The 26,356-nt window shown below is 42.6% G+C and overlaps 1 protein-coding gene across 4 annotated transcripts in view; it reads right to left on the bottom strand.

Moving 5' to 3' along the window:
• Window positions 1–1,646, bottom strand: part of EYA3 (EYA transcriptional coactivator and phosphatase 3) — a 126,971-nt gene extending 125,325 nt beyond the window's left edge. For 2 of the 4 annotated variants that reach the window (XM_089686315.1, XM_089686318.1), the window contains exon 1: window positions 1,511–1,646. The gene's annotated coding sequence lies outside the window, so the exon portion shown is untranslated. The remainder of the gene's footprint in view (window positions 1–1,510) is intronic. The other 2 variants (XM_089686317.1, XM_089686316.1) reach the window with 2 other exon arrangements.
• Between the last annotated feature and the right edge of the window lie 24,710 nt (window positions 1,647–26,356).

Here is a 26,356-nt window from a genome sequence, read left to right as displayed (position 1 = left end):
ATTCCGGATATGATAAAACTTGAAACACGAAATCATAAATTATAATTTAATAAATAATCATAAAAAATAATATAATAAATTTAATTCAATAATATAATCAAACCAAAAACACTGAAATTTCAAATACAGAGGCAAATTCGCACATCGCTGAGCAAAGTCGCAAAATCGTTTTCAGTGTCTGATGACGAATTTCCCCACGAATCATTATCAGTCAATTCTGCAAGTGGTTCTGATTTACTATCGCTGTTCTCTAGCTGGTCTAAAACCGCTACTGACGTAAAGGGACACTTTTTGGACGCCATGGACTTTTCTAAGTTTCCAGGCAGAAAAAAACAGTCAAAATGCAGGCAGGGCACAGGACAAAGCAGTAGGGACAAAATATATGTGAAATTCATTGAAACAGCAATGACAGCAAAAATTACATTTTTTAAAAATTTCAAATTTGCCGCCGGTTCCGGCGCCCGTACGTGCCGACGTCACAGTGACTGGAACACGGAAGCCGGCATCGGCCTGAGGAGATGGCCGGGGAAGCTCCAGGGGACGTATCGCGGGAGCGAAGGACAAGGTAAGTGCTGCAGGGACCCCCTGAGCAACGCCGCATGGTAAGCCCGAGTGTAGCTCGGGGTTACCGCTCTTGGTACTCAAATTTTACTCCGAGCTACACTCGGGAAAACCGCTAAGGAGGTTAATTGTATTTTGTTAGCATATCTACTTTCCTGTACAGGATGTATGAGCAAGCAGATACAGTGACAGGAAGATTCAGTGATCTACCACGGCACTCCACAGCACCGTGGTAGATTACTGAGGACCACAAAACAACAGCTGTTAGGACCTGAAGTGCATTCAGTCATGGAACTCTGTGAATTAACAACGCTGACTTGTGGGCGGAGCCCCGCACGGCCATTTTTTTTATTTGAAGCTGACAGATAGTACGGGGGGGGGGGGAGCAGGGGGTGGCAACTACAGAATTGGGAACCTGTTACACCCTAAAAACAGGTGCAGCATGTTCCCAAAGGTGAACGTATCCTTTAACAGGGAACTGAGGAACAAGGCCTTAAAGTGAAATTTCCCCTTTTGGGTAGAGCTCCACTTTAGGTGGGGGGAACCTACTGCCTTTAAGATGTCTGACAGGGTGAATCATTTAGGTAAACGTGTCCATCCTTTAAACAGCCGAATAACTAGTGTGACCAAAAAATGCACTGAAGCTGTTACCATAACAATAGACTACTAAAGCTTCTGAAGCCACAAAAGATGTTCCTTTCAGATCAACCTTCTTCTCCTGCAGCACTGCAAACCAATGGCATTGTACACGTCTTAGTGAAATCCCACAGAGACAAACAAAAGACAAGGACACGAGTGGCCAGGGCCTCTGCCATTTGTGCTCTAAGGCCCTGACCAGTGTGTGGGGGTGTGTGGGTGAGGAAGAGGCGGAGCTCGCACACCAACCAAACAAACACAGCCACATGCAGGCACGCGCATACACCTCTCTCCCCACTTTCCTCCACTTTACCTGCTTCCCGAGGCAGGGAGGGAGAACAACACCCCGGTCACCGGGACTTAACACTGCGGCTTCTCAAACTGGCTCCCTTGCTTCCCACAGGTAACTACCTCAAAGGTACTTCCGCCAGGAGCGTCAGCCCCCCCCCCCATCCAGCGTTCTGACGTTACGCGGCGTAAAGCCGTGTCCAGTGAGATGTCAGAGCTACTGGGTAGGAGCTTCTGATTGGCTGGGCGGTTTATGCTGCTTTGTCGGCGCGAAGGGTATTCCAGTGACCGAGTGCCAGGTTGGCGTGCCTGTATCATGTACCTGGGCTGCTTTGTGTAGCGAGCAGGCTTGGCGTTTGGAACTAGACGAGGGGCTTAACTACTAATAGTAAAGAGGGTCTAGGTTCACACATAGGTTTCCACTGCGTTTTGCAGAAACGCACAGCGCTCCATTTACACCCTGGTCACATCAAGCTGGACTTTGAAATCGTGTGACTTATGCAGGCCATAGATGGGTCGAAAATCGGCCGATTTTCGGATCGTTAGTGCGTTAATTGTTCGTCCATTTTTTGGTATTTTGGCAGATTTTTTTTCATCGGTAAAGTTGGAAAAAGATCGGCCGATTTTCATGGCAATTATGGGCAAATCGGCCGATCTTTTTACCGATAAAAATATCTGCGCATGAGCAGTGACCTGCAAGAGGAAGACAAGAAGAGGATGAAGAAGAAGAAGAGGATGAAGAAGAAGAAGAGGATGATGATGAAGAAGAAGAGGATGATGAAAAAGAGGATGATAAAGAAGAATAGGATGATGAAGAGGATGAGGATGAAGAAGGAGAATTCCAGTCTGGCAAAAAGTGTCCCTGCAGAGAGCTCTGCTATTTCTTTGACAGTGCTTTGACATTTATAGCGGTTGCAACATTGTATCTATTTGTTTCCGAATAAAAACATCTGTATCCTAAATGGATACAAATAGATATATTGTTGCAGCCGCTATAAATGTCAAAGCACTGTCAAAGAAATAGCGGAGCTCTCTGCAGGGACACTTTTTGCCGGCTGTAGACAGGATGAAAATCGGACGATTTTTTTTTTTTTTTACCATTCCTGGTAACGTCGGCCACTTGAATGACCGATTTTTCGGTTTTTTTAAAGAAAAATCGTCCAGTTTTCTCCCCATCTATGGCCTGCATAACACCCCAATTACATCGGGTGTGACTTGGTATGCGATTTGCAAATTGTATACCAGATCGCACCCTAGTGTCCACAGTTAGAGCGGTCATATTGGTGCAGGTTCTGACTTGTGCAGGCCATAGATGGGTCGAAAATCGTCCAAAAATTAGTCCGAAAGAATAATCGGCCGATTTTCGGATCATTAGTGGGTGAATTTGTGGTCCATTTTTCGTGATTTTGACACATTTTTTTAATTGGTTATGTTGGATAAAAAACAGCCGACGATGGGCAAATCGGCCGATCTTTTTACCGATTAAAAAAATGCGCATGAGCCGTGACCTGCAAGAAGAAGGAAAAGAAGATGAAGAAAAAGAAGAACATCTGTATCTATTTGTATCCATTTTGGATACAGATGTTTCTATTCGGATACAAATAGATACATTGTTGCAACCGCAATACTTTTAAATGTCAAAAATAATAGCGGAGTGTCCCTGCAGAGAGCTCCGTTATTATATTTGACATTTAAAAGTATAGCGGTTGCAACATTGTATCTTTTTGTATCCGAATAGAAACATCTGTATCTGAAATGGATACAAATAGATACAATGTTGCAACTTTGCTATACTTTTAAATGTCAAATATAATAGCGGAGCTCTCTGCAGGGACACCGCTATGTATACTTGCCAGCCGTAGACGGGACGAAAATCAGCCGATTTTTTTTTTTTGTTGTTTTTTTACCAATGGTGGTAACGTCGGCCGATTGAACAACCGATTTTTCGTTTTTAAAAAAAAAACCAGCTGGTTTTTGCCCCGTCTATGACCTGCATTGGTTGGAGCCGCAATGATTTCTAAAGTAGTGCATGCACTACTTTTGGTGTGATTTGCATAGACATCTGTGTCAGATTTTTTGCAAATCACAATGAAATCGGCAGGTCACCCGACTTTGAAATCGTACAACTTCACTGTAAGTCGCATGATTTTAAAGTCGGGCTTGATGTGACTGGAGTTTTACAGTGAAGTCGTACAATTTCAAAGTCTGGTGAGATGCCGATTTCAGGTGCGATTTGCAAGACATCTGACACGGATGTCTATGCAAATCACACCAAAAGTAGTGCATGTACTACTTTAGAAATTGGTGCGGCTCTGACCAAGTCGGAACCGCACCTATTTGACCGCTCTAATTGCGGACAATAGGGTGCAACTTGGCATACGATTTGCAAGTTGCATGGCATGCAAATCGCATGCCAAGTCGCATCCGACGTGACCGGAGTGTTAATATGATTTTCTATGGGACAGGTTCACATCTCCATGTTTTCACCAGGTGCATTTTTTGGAAAGGGTCCAGGACTTTTTTAAATGCAAAATGTTGCATTTTTGGTTCTATAGACTTCAATGGAGACGCTGCAGAAAAGCATGTAGTGTGTTTTTGATGTGTTTTATTCTGCCCAGCAACAAGTTGGGGGAACAAAATGCATGTGCAAACTGCAGAAATGCATCAAACTGCATAGGTGTGAACTTAGCCTTATGTTTTATTTATGGCAGACAGAGTGCTTTACCCTAGGTTCACACCTATGCGTTTTTCAGAAATGCACAGTAGTCCATTTAACATAATTTCCTATGGGACAGGTTTACATCTCTTCGTTTTTTGGAAAGGGCCAGGGACTTTTATAAACACAAAACTTTGCTTTTGGTGTTTTATAGACCAGTGGAGATGCTGTAGAAAAGTAGTGCATTTTTTACGCGTTTTTGATGTGTTTTAATGTGCCCAGCAACAAGTTTGAAGATAACGCAAAACACATGAGCAAGAACGCAAAACGCACTGCAGAACCAGATCAAACGCAAACTGCATAGGTGTGAACCTACCCTTAAGGCAGTGTTTCTCAACTCCAGTCCTCATGGACCCCCAACAGGTCATGTTTTCAGGATTTCCCTCAGATGAAACAGCTGTGGTAATTACTAAGGCAGTGAAACTGATCAAATCACCTGTGCAAAATAATGGAAATCCTGAAAACATGACCTGTTGGGGGTCCATGAGGACTGGAATTGAGAAACACTGCCTTAAGGCCAGTTCACACTACAAGCTTTTCAGTTGCTTTTTTTCTGCATCCAAAATGCACAGAAAGTAGGTTATATGGTCAATGTCATAGTTCACATCAGTGCTTGCAGTACCAGCGCGTTCCGGATGCAGAACAAAAGTAGAACAGGCTGCATTTTTCCTGCACAAAACTGTACTGGAACATGGTAAAATGCACTGGATTGCACCAAAACACACTGGAACACACATGTCCCTATTTAAATTTAAGAAAAAGAGGGGAAAAAAATGAACTGGTATGCAAAACAAATACACCGGAATGCGCCAAAAACATGCATGCAGAAACGCATCTGGAATGTATCTGGGCTGCGTTTCTATAGTGTGATCTCGTCTTTAACCACTTGTCTACAGGGCACTTATACCCCCTTCCTGCCCAGGCCAATTTTCAGCTTTCAGCGCTGTCACACTTTGAATGACAATTGCACGGCCATGCAACACTGTACCATGTGAAATATTTATCATTTTTTTGAGACAGAGCTTTATTTTGGTGGTTTTTAATCACCTCTGGGTTTTTTATTTCTTTGCTAAACAAACCAAAAACAACTGAAAATTTTGAAAAACAAAAACTTTTTTTCTTAGTTTTTGTTTTAAAATTTTCTACTTCACTGATGTGCGCTAATGAGGCTGCAGTGATAGGCACTGATAGGCTGCATTGCTGGGCACTGATAGGTGGCACTGACTGGCACTGTTAGGTGGCACTGACTGGCATTAATAGGTGGCATTGACTGGCACTGATAGGTGACACTGAAAGGCAGCCCAGATGGGCACTGATATGTGGCATTGATGTGCACTGGTAGGCACTGATATGTGGCATTGATGAGGCACTGATGGGCACTGATGGGCACGGGCAGGTGGCATTGATGGACACACAGGTGGCACTGCTGGGGATACACTGATCATCAGTGCACTGATGATCAGTGTACATGTCCCCTATGAGGAATGCCGATTACCGGCTCTCCTCTCGAGCTGTCAGCGTTGCGCGCTGCCGGAGCCGCGCATGCGCGGTTAGAGTGGGAGGACGTCATATGACGTCCTACCAGAAGGAGAGAACCGCCTTGCGCCCGTCATTTCTTTATATGGGGGGCGGGAGGTGGTTAAGATGAGCTGAAAGAGGTTTACACTTATCAATTGCTTTGCTGTTCTTGTACATGCCTTAGGGGCAGTTCACACTACATGCCTTTTTAGTTGCTCTTTCTCTGCATCCAAAATGCACAGAAAGTAGGTTATATGGTTGTCATAGTTCACATCAGTGCTTGCAGTTCCAGTTGCAGAAAAAAAATTACAACAGGCTGCATTTTTCCTGCAGAGAACTGTTCTAGAACGCGGTAAAATGCACTGGAATGCACATGTCCCTATTTAAATTGAAGAAAAAGAAGAAAAAATTAACTGGAAAAAGCGTCAAAAACGCATCAGAACACATCAATAACGCGCATGCAGAAACGCATCCAGAACGCATCTGGACTGCATTTCTATGGTGTGAATCAGCCTTTAAAAGTATAACTGAAGGCAAAGCTATTTTTTACTTCTCAGAGTGCAAAGGAGCTTGAATGCATGACAGGTGTTTATCTCCGTCTGTGTCCCCATTAGGCCTCTTGCGCACTGTGCTGGTGTTTTGAGCATCTGCATTTTGTAAATGTAAATTCAGGTGCTTGCGTTGCACATATTCATGTGTATTTGCGTGCATATGTGCATTCGTGCATTTGCACGCACAATATATTCTTAGGAAAAATGAATTAGTATTTATGCTCATATGCACGTATTCACACACATTTACGTGCAAGTGCAAAATACTGACCAAAAATCCAGATTTTCCAATTTTTCTTTTTTTTTCTCTGAGGAATACAGTTTACGCCCTGTGTGCAAAGGCACATTGTAAATAATGGGCTACATTTTACCTCCGTAAAAAAAAAAAGCTGCAGTGTGCAAGAGGCCTTATGAAAAAGGTACCCTTCCTGTCTTGGTAATTCTCAGTGAAAGTTAAAGAAATTCCCAAATTTTGAGTGGACACTGGAGCAGAAAATAAAGGGAATTCTTTCAACGGGTTCTGACAACACTCTGGGATTCCTGCACTTTGGAGGGATTTCCTTTCACTTCCTCTTTTGGTTATGTGACAGGAAGTGAAGGGAAATCTCCTGAATGGATTACAGATGGCATAAAATCTGACTAAGTATTTTTTGCAATACTGTATTCAGAATGAAAGAAAAAGTTTTGCCTTTAGCTCTACTTTAACCGCTTCTTGACCGCGCGTATAGCAGAAGTGCCTGGTACGCAAAATCATACATGTGTGTGTATGTAGGTGCCATTCGCGGCCACAGATGTCAATCACCGGGTCCCAGCCGGTGATTACTCGCCACCTGGTGATTACCGAGGATCTCTGATGGGGAGGAGAACTGTTTTGTTTACTAATTACTCACCCCTTCAGTCTCCGCTCATATCTCAAGCCTACTAAGTGACATATCGGATTGGATGTCACTCCACTTCCTCAAACTCAATCTTTCCAAAACTGAGCTCCTAGTATTCCCCCCATCCCGCGCCCCCCCCCCCCGACTTCTCCATCAAGACCAACAACACTATCATCAGCCCCACCCCTCACGCCAGGTTACTAGGTGTAATCCTAGACTCCAATCTGTCCTTTCAGCCCCAAGTCCAATCGTTGACAAACTCATGTAGACTTCACCTCCGCAACATCTCCAAGATACGACCGTTCCTAACCTCGGAAACCACTAAGCAACTCATTCCCTCCCTTATTATATCACGCCTCGACTACTGTAACTCCCTCCTCATTGGCCTACCTCACCGCAGGCTATCCCTACTTCATTCTATCATAAATGTTGTTGCCAGACTCATCCACCTTACTAACCGTTCTGTATCTGCCACCCCTCTCTGCCAATCCCTCCACTGGCTTCTAATAGCCCAGCGGATAAAATTCAAAATGCTAACACTGACGTATAAAGTTGTTCATAACACTGCCCCAAATTACATCACCGATCTTGTCTCCAAATATCACCCAAACCGTACTCTCCACTCCTCGAAAGACCTCCTACTCTTTAGTTCCCTTGTCTGCTCCTCCCATGCTAGTCTCCAGGACTTCTCCAGGGCTTTCCCCCCATCCTCTGGAACTCCCTACCACTATCCATCAGACTATCGCCTACTCTGCTCACTTTTAGGCGCACTCTGAAAACCTATCTCTTCAGGGAAGCCTACCCTGCCCTCTGCTAATACTGGAATCTTCTACCCTTCTAACCACTCCATCCCCCACAGTTATTACCTCTTGTACCACTATCACCTCCCTCCTAGATTGTAAGCTCCAAGGAGCAGGGCCCTCAAATCCCTCTTGTATTGAATCGTATTGTTACTGTACTGTCTTGTGTACTGTCTCCCACCATAATGTAAAGCGCTGAGCAAACTGTCAGCGCTATATAAATCCTGTATAATAATACTAACAGTTCTCCTCCCTGTCAGCTCGGGCACACTGCTTTGGATTGCTGTGCAAAGCAGTGTGATTACAGTGAAGCACACCGCCCCACAGTAAATCACACCCAGCACACAGTTGACCCTTTGATCACCCCTCATGTTAACCCATTCCTGCCCAGTGCCATTAGTACAGTGTCAGTGCTTTTTATTAGCACTGATCACTGTATTGGTGTCGCTGGGGATGTCAGTGACATCAAGTCAGTTCCCACCAGTGTCAGAACTCCCGCTAAGTCGCTGATCACCGCCATTACTAGTAAAAAAAATTTAAAAAAAAAAAATCCCAGTTTATATACCGCTATAACTTTATATACACGTATTCGGTTGTTGTTTTTTAACAAAGATATGTAGCAGAATATGTTTTGGCCTAAATTTATGACAAAATTAGATTTTTTACTGGACATGCTTAATAGTAAAAAGTCAACAATATTGTTTTTTTTTCTCAAAATTGTCAGACTTTTTCTTTTTCTTTTTTTATAGCGCAAAAAAAAAACCACACAGGTGATCAAATACCCCCGAAAGAAAGCTCAATTTGTGGGGGAAAGAAGGACATACATTTCTTTTGGGTGCAGCATTGCAGACCACGCAATTGTCAGTTAAAGTAAAGCAGCGCCATAACGCAAATAATGGCCTGGTCAGGAAGGGGGGTAAATCCTCAGGAGGGCAAGTGGTTAAACAAAGGGAGACATGATCAATCCCAGTTGATTGTTCAACAAAGGGCACTACTGGTATTTGTATACTTTACTAAAAATTTACTAAGAATGTAGGCATAGTCATACAGCAGTTATTTTACAAATGTTATTTTAAAAAGTAAATCTGTTAAGCATGTATGCAATTATTAGAAAGTGATGGGTCATTCAGTTTTTTGTATAACTAAAAGTGGTTGTAAAGGTTCAAGGCTTTTTACCTTTATGCATTCTATGCATGAAGGTAAAAAACATTCTGTGTGCAGCAGTGCACCCAGCCCCCTCAATACTTACCTGAGCCTCATCCAGCAATATGAACAACGGCTTTTGGCTGTCCCAGGTCTCTGCCTCCTCATTGGCAGAGACAGCAAACGAGAGCCATTGGCTCTCACTGCTGTCAATCACAGCCAGTCAGCCAATGAGGAAAGACAGGGGGAGGGGCCAAGCCATGGCTCTATGTGTGAATGGACACATGGAGCAGTGGGTGCCTCCATAGCAAGCTGCTTCCTGTGCGGGCCCCTGGCAGACAGGAGGAGCCAGGAGAGCCTGCAGGGGACCTGAGAAGAGGATCCTGGCTGCTCTGTGCAAAACCACTGCACACAGCAGGTAAGTATAGCATGTTTGTTATTCCCCCCCCCCCCCCCCAAAAAAAAAAAATGAACCTTTAGAATCACTTAAAGGATACAGTGTATCCAGAAACTATTCACAGTGCTTAACGTTTGCCACATTTTGTTATGTTACAGCCTTATTCCACAGTGGATTAAATACATTTTTTTCCCTCAACATTCTACAAACAATACCCCATAATGACAACGTGAAAGAAGTTCATTTTGAAATCTTTACAATGTATTAAAAATAAAAAAGAAATAAAAACATGTACATAAGTATTCACATCTTTTGCCATGACACTCAGAATTGAGCTCTGGTGCATCCTGTTCCCATTGTTCATCTTTGAGATGTTTCCACAACTTGATTGGAGTCCACCTGTGGGAAATTCAGTTGATTGGACATGATGAAGAAAGGCATAAACCTGTCTACATAAGGTCCCACAGTTAACAGTGCATGTCAGAGCACAAACCAAGCCATGAAGTCCAAGGAATTGTCCATAGAATTCTGAGACAGGATTGTATCAAGGCACAGATCTGGGGAAGGGTACAGAAAAATTTCTTCAGCATTGAAGGTCCCAATGAGCACAGTGGCCTCCATAATCCGTAAATGGAAGAAGTTTGGAACCACCAGGAATCTTCCTAGAGTTGGCCGCCTGGCCAAAATGAGCGATCGAGGGAGAAGGGCCTTAAGCCAGGAAGGTAACTAAGCACCCGATGGTCACTCTGAAAGAGCTACAGCATTTCTCTGTGGAAAGAGTCAAACCTTCCAGAAGAACAACCATCTCTGCAGCACTCCACCAATCAGGCCTATATGGTAGTGTGGCCAAACAGAAGCCACTCCTTAGTAAAAGGCAAATGGCAGCCCGCCTGAAGTTTGCCAAAAGGCACCTGAAGGACTCTCAGACCAAAAGAAACAAAACTCTCTGGTCTAATGAAACAAAAATTGAACTTTGACCTGAATGCCAAACATCATGTCTAGAGGAAACCAGGCACCGCTCACCACCTGGCCAATACCATCCCTACAGGGAAGCATGGTGGTGGCAGAATCATGCTGTGGGGATGTTTTTCAGTGGCAGGAACTGGGAAACTACTCAGGGTCAAAGGGAAAATTAATGCAGCAATGTACAGGAACATCTTTGATGAAAACTTGTTCCAGAGCACTCTGGACCTTAGACTGGGGTGACGGTTCATCTTTCAACAGAACAGTGACCCTAAGCACACAGCCCACATCACAAAGGAGTGTTGATGGTCCAACTCTGTGAATGTCCTGGAGTGGCCCAGCCAGAACTCAGACTTGAACCTGATTGAAGATCTCTGGAGAGATATTAAAATGGCTGTGCACCGATGCTCCCCATCCAGCCTGATGGTGCTTGAGAGGTACTGCAAAGAAGAATAGGAGAAATTGCTCAAAAATAGGTGTGCTAAGCTTGTAGCATCATACTCAAAACGACTTGAGGCTGTAATTGGTGCTAAAGGGGCTTCAACAAAGTATTGAGCAAAGGCTGTGAATACTTATGTACATGTGTTTTTTTTTTCGTTTTTTATTTTTTAAAAATTGCAAGGCTTTCAAAACAAAATTCTTTCATGTTGTCATGGGGTATTGTTTGTAGAGGGAACAAAATTAATTTAATCCATTTTGGAATAATGCTGTAACATAAAATGTGGCAAAAGTTACGTGCTGTGAATACTTTCTGGATGCACTGTAAGTTCCCCTTTTGGGCAAAAATAATAAATGCACATTTTTTTGCAGGTAAAAAAAATGTGCATTTATTATTTTTTTCCAAAGGAGCCTGTAAAGCATTGCATCGGCGATCAGTAGATTGCTGATGCCATGCAGGTCTCCTGCAGACCTGTCAGAATATCTGCTAGCCATATGAGATGTACAAGCAAGCAGATATTCTGACAGGAAGCTTCCATGAACTACCAGGGCGCTCCACAGCACTGTGGTAATTCATTGAAAACTACAAGCCCACAGCTGCTAAGGCTGTCGGGACTTGTAGGCACTCATTCACAGTGAATGATTAACGCAGCCATGTGGGTGGAGCCCCGCACGGCCATGTTGTTTTCAAATCTGACAGATAGTACAGATAGGACACCTTTTAGGTTTTTACTGCTATCTGTGTCCCCTTTTGAGCTGGTTTGCACTGTAGATTCGTTCCAGATGCATTTCTGCTTGCACGTTTTTAACACATTTTTGATGCGTTTTGGATGCCATTCCAGATGCATTCTAGATGCTTTTTTCCTGTTTGTTTTTTTTTCTTCAGAGTCCGTGCACACTTGTGAAACTTGCCATGTGACTTTGGGGTCCAAAGTCGCATGGCAAGTTACACCCCATGTTTCCCAATGAGTACCATTCAAATCTGTGCGACTTCAAGATAGTTCCTGCACTACTTTGGTACAACTTTTGATGCAACATTAGTCCAGTGAATGTAAAGTTGGATCAAAATCGCATCAGTTGTGCTCCAAAGTCGCACTGGAAATTACCCATCTTTGGAAATGCACAAATGTGAAAGGAGCCTTTCTGTACTGGGGTCCGGTGCATTTTTTTTTTTAAGCGTTCTGGTGCATTTTTGATGCTCTTTATTGCATTCCAAGACATGAAAATAGCATCATGTTCTACTTCTTTTTTTCTGGAATGCCCTGAAAGTGACCTCACTGGTGTGAACTATGCCATTGGAAACCACACAACCTACTTTCCACTGCATGTGGTGTGAACTGGCTCTTAGGGAGATTCATTCTCTGTATTTGTCATGGTTACTATTGTCACAGAGAGTGAAATAAAATCCCAAATTTTTGGGTTGTTACCAGAACAGGAACAGGAGGCGAAATCTTCCCAGGGAGACACTAGTTCTAGTGACAACCAGGGTCCCCTTCATTTTGGAGGGATTTCCTCTCGCTTCCTGTTTTGGCTATAGGACAGAGAGTGAAGTGAAATCTCCCCAATGGTGCACATATGGCAAGAAAACTGAAATGGGTTGTAACTCTCTCTTACACTATCCATGGGGGAGTTTTGCTTTTAGTTCTACCTTAACCACATCGTGCCCAGGGAAATTTTTCACATACGTTAAAATAAGAATTTTTTATTGCTAGAAAATTACACAGAACCCCCAAACAATTATATATTTTTTGAAAGCAGGGATTCTGTAGAATATAATGGTGACCGTTGCAATTTTTCATGTCATCCGATATTTGCACAGCTCTTTATTAAACATATATCTTTAGGAAGAAAATACAGTAAAATTAATTTTATGTGCACAAATGCAATATAATAACCATTTTTTGGGTAAAAAGTAGGTTTGCATTGAGGAAGTAAAAATAAGTAACCACAAGACTCAAAATTACTTGCACCTGTAAGCTCTTTTGACCCTACTTCCCATGTAAGTCACACAAGTGCACTCACTTTTGCACTCCTGTGACCCAAAAACAGCCAACAGCAGACTAAGATCTGCTGACATCATAGACCCACTCTGGTCTATGAGAGGATCCCGACAATGACAGGATCCACCCAGATTCCTGACCAGCAGCTGGCTCAGCCTTTCTGCACACTACTGAGAGCCTGAGCCAGCTCCTCCTGCCTGTTCCACAGTCCAGCCCCCCCCCCCCAGTGAGTGCTGGAGGGGCAGAGCAGGGAGTGGTGATTGACAGTCACCACTTTCTGCTGAGAGTGGATCTGAGAATTGAACGATCACTGGTAATGGGATTGGTCAGCTCCCAGGCTTAGGAGCAGTGGGGGACAGCTGCAGCAAAGTATGTGTATGTTTTTGTTTTTTTGTTTTTTTACACTTCAAATGTATGTTCATTGATTTAATTTTTCTATACCTTATGTGACAGCCTCTGCTGGTGACAGGCACTCTTTATGGAGACATCAGGGGTCTATTAAACTCCTAATGCCCCCTGCCCTCCAGTGCAGCTAATCAGCACAGATGGTGCTTGTTTGGGGAATGACAGTTATGAACTGAGAAGTAACATAATACACATAGTTTCTGGCTTCATTAGGCACAGAGAGGACTGGGGAAATTATGTTCTTCAATCCCCTCCTAATCCCACCATTACTAGTGGGAAGAGGGGGTCGGGGATGTTTGACCCATCTCATCACTGTAGAAGTGATCGGGTGCCGGTATGTAGAGGCACCTGGATCACTGTTACTGCCCCAAGATTGCACTAAGCTTTTAACAGTTTTAAGTCCAGAATGTTTTATAATGACCATAAGGGCATGAAGTGGTTAAAGTTGAACTATAGGATAAGCAAATATTAGCTAAAGCCGGCCTTAGACCATTCAAATCTCGGCTGGTTAAGCAGGGACTGGCTGAGATTTGAACCATGTATACGTAGGCTGCATGTACCCAGGTTGATCAATCATGCAGTTATTGATAGCAGCTGTTATATCCACTAGCAGTAGTCACTGTGTTCTTCCGGCGGGGGCTGCTTCCCCTTCCGGGAAAACACAATAGCTCTGTGGGAGGGATTCTCCCATTAACACTGACTGTTAGGGGAATCACTTTCTTTCCTGCAACCTACTATGCATAGTGATGCCATTAAGAATAATGGCACCCCCGCGTGTTTGCTAACAGTAGCTCATTTTTGGTGTGGGAAATTGTGCGATTTACACATAGCCTCACATGCACCCAGATGTGAACCTGGCCTATTTAAGAGATATTATACAAGATTTATATAGCGCCAACAGTTTGCACAGCACTTTACAACATAAGAGCAGACGGTACAATTCAATACAGTAGGAATCTGAGGGCCCTACTCATTAGAGCTTACAAACTAAGATGGGTGGTGTAACGTACATGTAAGATTTGAGTAGCTGTGATGTGACATAAATATAAAGATTTGAGTAGCTGAGATGTTCCATGGTAATATAAGATGTGTTCAGAATTAAGGCAGAGGCATATGGTCACCAATTAGCATCTGAAAGGGACAGAGCTTCCTCTGGAAGGAGGTGACACCTGGGTGCCAATAAGATTTGTCACCTTCTGGGAAATCTGGAAGGAAAAGGCTCGAGACAGTTCAGCTGCAGGAGACCAGGGTGTCTCCGATCTGTCTGGGGAGCTTTAAAATATATACACAGATCAAAGGAATAGATTTCATATCTCATAAAAGATAAAATATTAGTTGCAGAGAGATGAAAATACTTCCTTCTGATTGGACACTCTGTAGGCTACATCTGCATGTAAAAACTGTATTTGTGGCCTTTGTAGAATGCCAGAAAAATACAGGAAATGGTTATGTGGCGCTGGATTGCGACAGCTGAACAGTGATTGGTACTGTCGCGATCAGACTGATGCGCTGGTGTCGGAAATTCAATCCTTGACTTGGTGATTCAAACCGTTCCTGGTCCAATCGACTTTGGGCATTTCAGCACCCAGAACTTCCTGTGGACTGGTACAGGAACACACCCCAGGGTTGATTGGCCAAGGACTGGGGTCGGGGTAGGCTTCCCTGAAGAGATGGGTTTTCAGAGTGCGACTAAAGGTGAGCAGAGTAGGCGATAGCCTGATATATTGGGGTAAGGAGTTCCAGAGGATGGGTGAAGCCCTTGAGAAATCCTGGAGACGAGCATGGGAGGAGGAGACAAGGGAGCTAGAGAGTAGGAGGTCTTGCGAGGAGCAGAGAGTATGGTTTGGGTGGTATTTAGAGACAAGGTCGGTCATGTAATTAGAGGCAGTGTTAAGAACGGCTTTATACGTCAGTGTTAGTGTTTTGAATTTTATCCGTTGGGAAATTGGAAGCCAGTGGAGGGATTGGCAGAGAGGGGTGGCAGATACAGAGCGGTTAGTAAGGTGAATGAGTCTGGCAGCAGCATTCATGATGGACTGGAGTGGGGATAGCCTGCAATGAGGTAGGCCAGTGAGGAGGGAGTTACAGTAGTCAAGGCGTGATATAATAAGGAAGTGAATAAGTTGCTTAGTGGTTTCCGAGGTTAGGAACGGTCGTATCTTGGAGATGTTGCGGAGTTGAAGTCTACATGCATTTGTCAGCGATTGGACCTGGGGCTGAAAGGATAGATTGGAGTCTAGGATTACACCTAGTAACCTGGCGTGAGGGGTGGGACTGATGATAGTGTTGTTGATCTTGATGGAGAAGTCGGGGGGGGGGCACGGGCTGGGGGGAATACTAGGAGCTCAGTTTTGGAAAGATTGAGTTTGAGGAAGTGGAGTGACATCCAGTCCGATATGTCACTTAGTAGGCTGGTGATGCGATTGGAGACTGAGGGGGTGAGGTGAGGGGTAGAGAGATAGATTTGTGTGCCGTCGGCATAGAAATGGTAGTTGAAGCCGTGGGAATTTATCAATTGGCCAAGGGAGGAAGTGTAGATGGAGAAGAGGAGGGGTCTGAGGACAGAACCTTGAGGGACTCCAACAGAGAGAGGGAGTGAAGGGGAGGTGGCAGCATTATAGGTAACACTGAAGGAGCGCTGCGATAGATAGGAGGATAACCAGGAGAGAGTGGAGTCTCTGAGGCCAAGAGAGTGCAGTTTTTTGAGGAGGAGGGGGCAGTCAACCGTGTCAAAAGACGCAGAGAGGTCAAGTAGTAGGAGTATAGTATAGTGGCCATTGGTTTTGGCGGTTAGTAGGTCATTGGTCAGTTTGAGTAGGGCAGTTTTGGTGGAGTGTAGGGGGTGGAAGCCGGACTGTAAAGGGTCGAGAAGGTTGTTGTCAGTGAGATGGGAGCTCAGGCGATTGTAGACTACGCATTCTAGGAGTTTAGAGGTAAATGGCAGTAGGGAGATGGGTCTTAAGTTGTTCAGGTCAGTGGGGTCCAGGGAGGGTTTCTTAAGTATGGGAGTAATGTGCGCATGCTTTAGAGGGGAAGGTACCAATGGAGAGGGAAAGATTGAAGATGTGAGTGAGGGAGCATAGGATGGAGGAGGAGGGGGACCGCAGGAGTTGTGAGGGGACAGGGTCCAGGGGGCAGGTGGTGAGGCGGGCATCAGAGAAAATCTTAGTGACCTTTTTGGTGGTAGCAAGGTCAAGGGAGCAAAGTGTTGAGGGGGTTATTGTGTGAGGAGTGCTAAGTGGGGTGGGTGTCTGAGCAGTGGCAAAGTCCCTACGAATTGCGTCAATCTTGTTTTGCTCGGTCAAGTTCATTGCCAATCTGTATGCAATTGCACTGCGTGTTGGCAGATTGCTTGCAGATTGTAAGGGTGACAGGTCTGCCAGACGGAGATCTGTGTGTGTGTGGTGTCCCAGCAGACCGTTCTGCAGATAAACTGTTGGGCAGTGGCAAGCTACCATTTGTGGTGTGTCTGGTGTGGGGGTGTGTGGACAGTGGAAGAGTGATTAACACTGGGGTTCTAGCTTGTAGGACAGCTGGAGGAATCCTAGAAGGGTGTGTTGATCGCTAGGCTGCTCCTCAACCCTAATTAGTGCACCAGATTGTATGTAAGATCGTATCTGCCTGTGTGTGTGGTCAGCTAGCTGGATTGGAGTGGAGTCTCCCTCCGGTGGTGGTAGTGCGGGCTGTGAAAGTATATCACGGCCAGTCTTATATACTTATATATATTCAGATTAAGTCCCTCTTACCCCAAGTCACGGCCACACGCGCGCACCTCGGTTAGCTAGTCGCTGTGGGCGTGTGGGTTGGATCTGTGACAGGTGGTCAAGAGATACAAAATGTAAAAACTGGGGGCGAGCTGATGGAGAAAATAAAAGTACAGTTGTTAAGTGGGGCAGGGTAAGCCCTTCTGAAGAGAGGGGTTTTCGGTGATCGTCAGAAAGTGGACAGAGTAGGAGATAGACAAACAGATTGGGGTACGGAGTTCCATCTGATGGGAGAAGCAAAGGAGGGAAGTATGGGAGGAGGTGACAAAAGAGGTAGAGAGCAGGAGGTCTTGGGAGGAAATAAGAGAATGATTTGGTTGGTATTTTGAGACTAGGTTAGTGTTGTGTATGGCTTTGTAAGAAGTTATTAGTATTTTTAATTAAATTTGCTGGGTGAGCAGAAGCCAGTGGAGGGATTGGCGGATTGGCATAGAGGAGTAGAGGACACTGAATGGTTTGTAAGGTGGATGAGTCAGGCAACAGCATTCATGATAGACTGACGAGGGGATAGCCTATGTAAAGGTAAGCCAATGAGGAGGGATAATGTGAGTGCAGTCCCCTAGGAGAGAGGAGTGTCCCTGGAGCCTGCTCGCAAGTCTGTCCTGGAGAACCAAGGGCTGGGGGAGTGGATCCGCGGCTGAGAGGGAGAGTGGAGATCCCTGGGAGGGGACGGGAACTGAGAGGACTCCGAGCGGTCGCGTGGTCTGGCGCAGAGGAGCACTGGGAGAAGAGAAGCCGGACGGCGTGCGGTAGTGAATGTGAGTCCCGGCTCCTGTGTCTCAAAGACTTCCAAGTAAACCCCTCACAAAGTGCCGCTATAACGAAGGGTCCACCCTCCCCTTCTTTGAATACACCTGTCACCTGGAGAGGATACTGAAGTCAGCAACCCCAAATCCCCCCCAAAAGAAAAGGAAAAGAGGAGAAAGAAGAAAAACCAGGAAACCCGCCCCACTTAGGAAGAAAAAGGAGCTAAGAGGGTGAGGGAGAGCGGCAGGAAAAACATTAAAAAAAAATATAATGTACTGTGTTGATAAATATTAAGCTTACGCTGAAGTGAATGTGAAAGAATCCTGGGGGGGTATTGCACCCAGGAGGGACCATTAAAAAGCCTAAAGAGAAGAAGTGAAAAAAGGTTAAAAAACTGAGAGAAGTCCAGAAAAGGGTTTTGAAGCATACAAAGGATCTACAGGTGAAAGTGGGGGACAGAGGAAAAGGAAAAGAGAAAGGAAAGGGGACAAGAAGAGAAAAGGTGCAAAGGACTTTTTTTTTTTTTGTTCTTTCTTTCCTCTCTTTCGTCCAGCTGACTGAACATTGTGAGGAGGAGAAGAGAAAAATAGAGAGAAAAATCTAATAACAAAATGAAGAATAAAATGGCAAAGGGAGGATGCTCAAAAGTCTCTCAAACAAGCTCAATTAAAAAATATATACCATCACAGGGAAATAGTACTCCTGAGAGACAAACAGTAATAAATGGTAGTGGTGAGATGGAACATAGTATTGGAGAAATTTCTAGACTCCCTGGGAATGGCAAATAGCAGCCAAATTATGGAAGATATGGCTATAGCAAGAACAAGGGCACGGGAAGATATAGAAGAACAAGAGAAGAGATCTCAACTGCCCACTAAAATTGAAATAGCGGATATGTTTAAAGAATTAGAAAAATCTATAAAACAAGAAATGGTGAAACTACATAAAGATATGGGGCAGATATTGGCAAGAGTGGAAGAAACGGAGGGAAAATTAGACAAACATGCCCAAGCCATACATGTCATGGAAAAAAAGCTAATGCATATGAGAAAAGAACAAAGAAATATATATAAATTGGAAGATCAGGAAAATAGGGACAGAAAACTCAATTTACGGATACGAGGTCTCCCGGAGATACCCCAAGGAGAAGATTTGCAGGAAATAATAAGGGAAGTGTTCAATATTATATAAGAACTTAAACAGCCCCGTTTGAACTTGATGGGGTCTATAGAATAGGAAGGGTTCAACAACAGGAGGGAAGAAAGAGCAACCCGAGAGACATAATTGTACAATTTCATTATTACCGAGACAAAGAGGAAATATGGAAAAAGGAAGAGCAAAAATAAAATATGGGGAAGTAAACATTCAGAGCTTTGCTGACCTCGCAGCAGAAACATTGATAAGGAGGAGAACTTTAAAACCACTATTAGAACAAATGAGAAAGCAGAAAATTCAATATAGATGGGGATTTCCCGCTTGTCTGATAGGATGGAAGAATGGTCGATCGGCAAGATTGAGGTTTCCTGAAGATTTGAGAGACTTGAATTACAGTAAATAAATATTCCAGATTGGGAGGAAAGTCAGGAGGAGAGAAGTCAGTTGGAAAAGATAGGTGGCAGGTTACATAAACTGAGATAGGGTAGAGGGGGTAGTGAGAGAGGGGAGATGGAAGGGGGATGGGGTTTTTTTTTTTTTGTGTCTCCGTACCATACTCACTCTTTCTCACTCCCTCCACTTTGAACTCGGCGGGAAGGGGGGGGGATAAAGCGCATGCCCAGAGCCCCACCTCAGGTAGAATCTAAGGTGGAACAAGACCACAAATGATTCATAGACAAATAAAAGACCTGAAGGGGGAGAGTTGGGGAGGAGAGGGGCAAATTATAGGTCTAGAGGGGGGGAGGGGAGGCGAAGGGTATGGGGAGGGGGTTGGTAGGTTAAGACTCAGCAATATAGCTGGAGATACATTAGTTTGGAGAAGTATTAGAGAATAAAGGGGAAGGTATGGACAAGAGTGGAGGAGAGTGGGAATAGAGGAAAAAGACAGGAGGAAAAAGGAATAATGGAAGAAATTCACTTCGTGACTTATAATGTTAATGGTTTGAATAGCCCTGGGAAGAGAGTCAGGATATTTAAAGAGATTCAGCATAGATTGTCCTCAGTGGTTTTTTTTACAGGAGACACATTTGGGGCAAGAAACAAATGTGAAATTGAATTCCAGATATTACCCATTAGGGTTTTATGCAGATTCCCCAAGAGCTAAAGGAGTGGCAATAGGGTTTGCGAAAAATATAAGGTTTAAATTGGAAGACAGGTTGGTAGATCCCAAAGGGAGATTTCTGTTTCTGAAAGGAAAGCTACAGGAGATGGATTGTACATTAGCAAATATTTATTGTCCGAATAAAAAAACGGAGATATTCCTAAAAAAATACTCTGAAAAAATTACTGGATTTCAAGAAAGGCAGTTTAATTGTGGCAGGAGATTTCAACCTCTGTATGGATCCTCAGATAGACATGACGTCTCCTGTGCAGAAAGAGGAAAGTAGATCTCTGATATATCAATGCCAACTTGTAGATATATGGAGAATTAAACATATGAAGGACAGAGATTATACGTTTTACTCACATGCACACGAGATGTATTCAAGATTGGATTATATATTGCTTGAACATCGACTCCTTGAGTCCTTGGTCAAAGTAAAAATAGAAGTGATGTCAATATTGGATCATTCTCCTGTCACAATGCAGTTATTATGGGTAAAGGAGCAGAAGGGAAATGGTTGGAGGTTAAATGAGACACTTCTTCAGGATCAAGAGACGAATCAGAAAATTAAAAAAGAAATAGAGCAATTCTTTGAAGAGAACAATTCGGGGAAAGTGTCTGTGGCAATGGTGTGGGAGGCTCATAAGGCGTATATTAGAGGAATCTTGATAGCGCTAGGAGCAAAGAAGAAGAGGGAAAGGAGAGAAAAAATGAACATGCTTCTAGGGGAACTTTGTGAGCTAAAGCAGACACACAAACATAGAGCATCTAAAGAGATTATGCAGAAGGTAACAAATAAAAGAGACGAATTAAATAATTTCCTGGAAGAAGAGAAGAGTATTTAATAATATAAGTGAGAGATATAGATGGGGAGACAGGCCAGGAAAGTATTTGAGGGCCCTGAGAAAAAAAAAACCTAGGAATTGCGTAGAGAAAATAAGGGATCTTAAAGGAGAATTAGTGTATTCAACTAAAGATATAGCTAAAGTGTTTAAAGAATATTATAATAACCTATATAATAATACTCCCCATAGTTCTAGAGATAAAGGAGTAGGAAAAACAGAAAAAAGACAGACATACTTAAAAAAGGCAGGTCTACCGAAAATAAGTGAGGAACAATTAAAATCTCTCGAAATAGAAATAACACAGGAAGAAATAGAAATAGCATTAAAAAGTACAACAGAGCGGAAAAGTCCAAGACCAGATGGATATGCTGTGAGGTATTATAAAAAATATAAAGTACTATTAGTACCTAAATTGAGAATATAAATGAATGCATTGGGTGGGGAAATGGAAATGAGGAAGGAATACTTAAAAGCACATGTAGTTCTCATACATAAAGAAGGTAAAGATGATACTTACTGTTCAAGCTATAGACCGATTTCCTTATTAAACACAGACACTAAACTTTATGCAAAAGTCTTGGCAAATAGGTTAAAAGAACATATGCCGGAATGGATATACATGGATCAGGTGGGTTTTGTCCCAGGGAGAGAGGGGAGAGACAATAGATTGAGATCTTTGTTTCTCATACAAAAAAAGTAGGAAAGAAAAAACCCCCGTGGTGGTACTCTCGATTGATGCCGAAAAAGCTTTTGATAGAGTAGACTGGGGATATATGATGGATACACTGGAAGTATTGGGGATGGGTCTTAGAGTGAGAGAATGGATAAGGAAATAATATAGTCAACCTTCTGCAGCAATCATGGTCAACGGGGAATTATCAGAGTATTTTGGGATGCAAAACGGAACAAGACAGGGTTGTCCTCTGTTGCCACTTTTATATGTGTTGTCATTAGAATCTTTATCAGCTACAATAAGGAATAATATAGATATAAAGGGAATTTGGATAGGAGATACAGAGCATAAGGTGGCAGCTTCTGCAGATGATATGCTGTTCTATGTGGGAAACCCAAGAATAACATTTCCAAATTTAATAAGAGCATTGAAAGAGTATGGGGAGATATCAAATTTAAAAATCAATCCAACAAAAACAGAGATTTTGAATATAAATCTTCCAAATAGTGAGAAAAATAGATTACAGAAGGATTTTCCCTTCGTTTGGCGAGAAAAAACTAAAATATCTAGAAATAAAACTAACTGTATCTTCCTAGAACTTGTATAAATTGATTTACATCCCATTGTTAAATGAGATTAAGGATGAATTTAGGAAATTAGGAGGGGGTGCCTCGTCATTGACAGGCCGTATAAATTTGATAAAAATGGTGATCGTTCCAAAAATTCTATAAAAATTCCAAATGATACCAATTAAAGTACCAGAAGTATATTTTAGAACAATTAAAAAAATGTTAAGATTTATCTGGAGGAATAAAAAACCGAGAATAAGCTATGAGATTTTAAGTAGAAATAAAGAGAGAGGTGGACTGGGAGTACCAGACTTGAAAAGATATTATAGGTCGGTAAAAATGGCGAGAATTTTTGATTGGACACATAATACAAAAGGGAAAAGCTGGGTTAAAATAGAAAATACACTAAGTAGTACCAGCTTAAGCAAAATCATATGGTTACCTCCACAATACAGAGGATTAGTAGATAGCACAAGTTTGTTCACATTCAATCTTTTAAGAGTATGGGATGTTTTACACAAACAAATGGGATGGGAATTTAATTCTTTATTAATGCCTTTAGGGTCCACAGAGTTTTTTCCCCCCAGGTAAAGAAGGAATCACAGGGAGGTGGATAAAGAAGGAAGATGCACAATTAAGGGATATAATGGTGGGGAAGGAAATAGAATCACTTAAGGAACTGGGAAAAAAAGAGAGAAGTTTTCCCGAAAATGGATGAGTGGCGTTATTTTCAATTGAAACACTTTATAGGAAATCTTCCAAAGCCTTTAAGAACAAAAGAGGAATGGAACCTGTTTGAGCATTTTTAGATACACGGGGAGATGGGAAACACGGAACCTCTAAAATATATAAGATTCTCACTGAAATAAACACTGATATAAGGCCTCCATTTATAGAAAAATGGGAAAGGGATATAGAAATAATATTGGATATGGAAAAACTGAGGAAAATATATAGAATAATACATGGAAATGTAAATATGCAGGATGTATTAATGAATTATAAGTGTTTGGCAAGATAGTATATCACACCATGTGTGGCACATAGATTAAATGGAGATAATTCACCTTTATGCTGGCATGGATGTGAAGGTAGAGGCACAATGTATCATATATGGTTGGAGTGTCCTAAAATCCAAGAGTATTGGGAGAAAATAGTAAGTTTGATTCAAAAAATTTCAGAGGTTTATGTATTAAAAGACCCAGAAACTTGCCTTATTTCATAGTACCAAGCTTTCAGTCAAAAAATATAAAAAATCTGGGGTATTGTATTATCTGAACGCAGCAAAAGGATTGATACCCATGTTCTGGAGGAGACAGGAGGTGCCGAAAATAAAAGATTGGGTGGACAGGGTAGATCAAATATGTAGATTGGAGGAACTTTACTATAGGAATGAAGATAAGATGGAGAGTCACCATACAGTATAAGATGGAACAAATGGAATGAATTTAAAAAATCAAAGTTAAATCTAGAGTGTATGGGGGATTAATATAGAACAATATGGGTGTATTGGCTTCTTCCTTTCCTTTGTTGTGACTGAGATCTCCAGAAAGGAATAGGAAATTGCAGAGGGGAGGGGGAGAAGGGTTGGAGGGGGATGGGTGGTGCATAAGTAGGAGGGGAAGGTTTGGGGGGGGATAAGATGAAAAGAGTAATGTTTTTGATACTGTGTTCATGTTTTATAAGGGACATGTTTGTATAACTCGTTAATTTCAAAAATCAATAAATATTTAAATTATTAAAATAAGAAGCTTTGTGGCATCATTGGTTCGGAAGGGGTGTATTTTGGAGATGTTGCGTAGGTTGAGGCGGCTAGCTTTGGACAGTGATTGGGTGTAAGGCCAAAAGGAGAGTCAAGAGTCCAGGATAACACCTAGTACCTTGTCATGCAGAGACAGGTTGATAATTATGCCATTGATCTTGACAGAGAAGTCAGGGGAAGGGGCACATGGGGAAAGAAATATGAGCAAAGTTGAATTTGAGGAAGTGGTGAGACATCCAGTCTGATGTCGGTCAGTAAATTAGTGATGTTTATGAGTAGAGAAATAGATTTGGGTATCATCAGCGTACAAATGGTAATTGCCTCTGTGGAGGAGCTTTCTGTAATTAAAGCGTAGTTCCACTGAACCTATCAAAAAATAAAAGTCAGCAGCTACAAAAACTGTAGCTGCTTTTAAAAAACAGCCACTTATCTTTCCCTCGGTCCCGTGGTGTGTCCCCTGCAGCCCATTTCACCGGCCATCCTGGATTCCAGGAGGCCGGCATCTTCAGTGTGGGCACCTGGCTGTGATAGCTTGCGGCTTCACAGCTTGGTACCCACTGCGCATGCGCGAGTAGAGCTGCGCTTCATGAATGGTCCTGTAGTCTTCTGGGACCTGTCACATGTCCCATAAGACTGCAGGGAGGGAAGGAGGACACCTTCCGTTTCCGATCGCCTAGGCAATCCGACCGGAAGTGGGAGCGGGTACCTGTCAAATTTGGGTACCCGCTCCCCAAAGGTGCCAATCCTTAATGGGGAGCAGTCCTTAAAGTGGAACTTCCCCTTTTGGGTGGAGCTTCGCTTTAAGACGAGTCAGTGCTTCTGCCCTTTGTGGCTATTTGGGTAAAAAAAAGCCTTCAATCAAATATATTCCCTGAGTTTAGCTTTAATTATTATATGTGCTTTTGGTGGAAGGTATGAAGGGTGTAGATGTAGTTGTGTGATAGATTAACCACATCCTGACCTTCCTATAGTAGATATACTGCTACACGGCGGCAGGGGGGGCGCAAATTCACACATATGTGTGATTTTGTACTTCCGGGCAGGGGACGTGCGCGGCCACAGCTGTCAATCACCAGGTCCTGGCTGGTAATTATCCGCTGGTTGCCGGTGATTGCTTAACATCTCCGATGGGGAGGAGGACTGCTTTGTTTACTAACAGTCCTCCTCACTGTCTGCTTGGGCACAGCACACCCAAAGTAGTAAATGTTACTATGGTAACCTTCTACTTTGGCCATAGTGAAATATGAAAAAAATCTTAAAAAAAGAGAAAAAAATGTAATAAAAAATTTAAACTAATAAAAATTAAAAAAAAAAAAAAAATCTTTTTTTTCGTACTGTCGCCAGTCAGTGTCCCTGATCACTGCCATGCCAGATATATGATGACGCTGTACTGCACTGGTGTAGGTATGTAAATAAAAAAGTGAAAATAATTTTTTTAATTTCTTCATTTTCTGAAAAATGATGACAAAAAAATTACAACTTCAAAAAACTCGCCATGCCTCTTATGAAATACGTCGGACTGTCTACTTTTGCAAAAAGGGGTCATTTGGGGGATTGGCCATCAGTACTTCAGGATTGATCAATTTTCAGATATATCCCTTAGTTTGTGAACTCTATAACTTTCCTACAAACTAAATAATACATCCTAATTTGGGTTATTTTCACCAAAGACATGTAGCAGAATACATCTCGGCCTAAATTTATGAAGAACAATTATTTATTTGCAAACCTTTATAACAGAAACAAAAAAAAACGTGTTTTTTTTTCAAACTTTTCGGTCTTTTTTTTGTTAATTTAGCAAAAAATAAAAACCCCAGTGTTAATTAAATACCACCAAAAGAAAGCTCTGGTTATGTGAAGAAAATTATAAAATTTTAGTTTGGGTACAATGTTGTATGACCGTGCAATTGTCATTCAAAGTGTGAGAGTGCTGAAACCTGAAAAATTGCCTGGGCGGGAAGGGGGTAAAAGCACAAAAAATAAAAATGACACAGGCAAACAAATACCACCAAAAGAAAGCTCAATTTTTGTGGAAAAAAAGGACCTCAATTTATTTTTGGTGCATCATTGCATGACCGCGCAGTTGTCAGTTAAAGTAACGCAGCATGGTAACGCAAAAAATGGCCTGGACAGGAAGGGGGGAGATAAATCCTCAGTAGGGCAAACGGTTAAATGGTTCATGTATATGGCTGCAGGTTTTTTTTTTTTGTTTGCTTTACTAATCTGAATGCAGGTATATTTTTTACTTTGGGTCCATACACACAGCTGCATAAATATCAGTAAATGTGCTGCATTCAGATCCATAAAATCAAAATAGAAAAAAATCTAAATCTGTGGACCAAATTTTACACTGTACACATGCGAACATTTTTGCTAGAGTTTACATGCGTACATCACAAACACACGCTATTGGCCTGCTCAGGGCCAATTTGAAACTATTAA

Source organism: Staurois parvus, unplaced genomic scaffold (genome assembly GCF_062004578.1).
Source record: "Staurois parvus isolate SC_StPar_1 unplaced genomic scaffold, SC_StPar_1.0 ptg000394l, whole genome shotgun sequence".
Lineage (NCBI taxonomy): Eukaryota > Metazoa > Chordata > Amphibia > Anura > Ranidae > Staurois > Staurois parvus.
The sequence above is the reverse complement of the archived record's forward strand: the minus strand, read 5'-3'. Positions and strand labels throughout refer to the sequence as shown.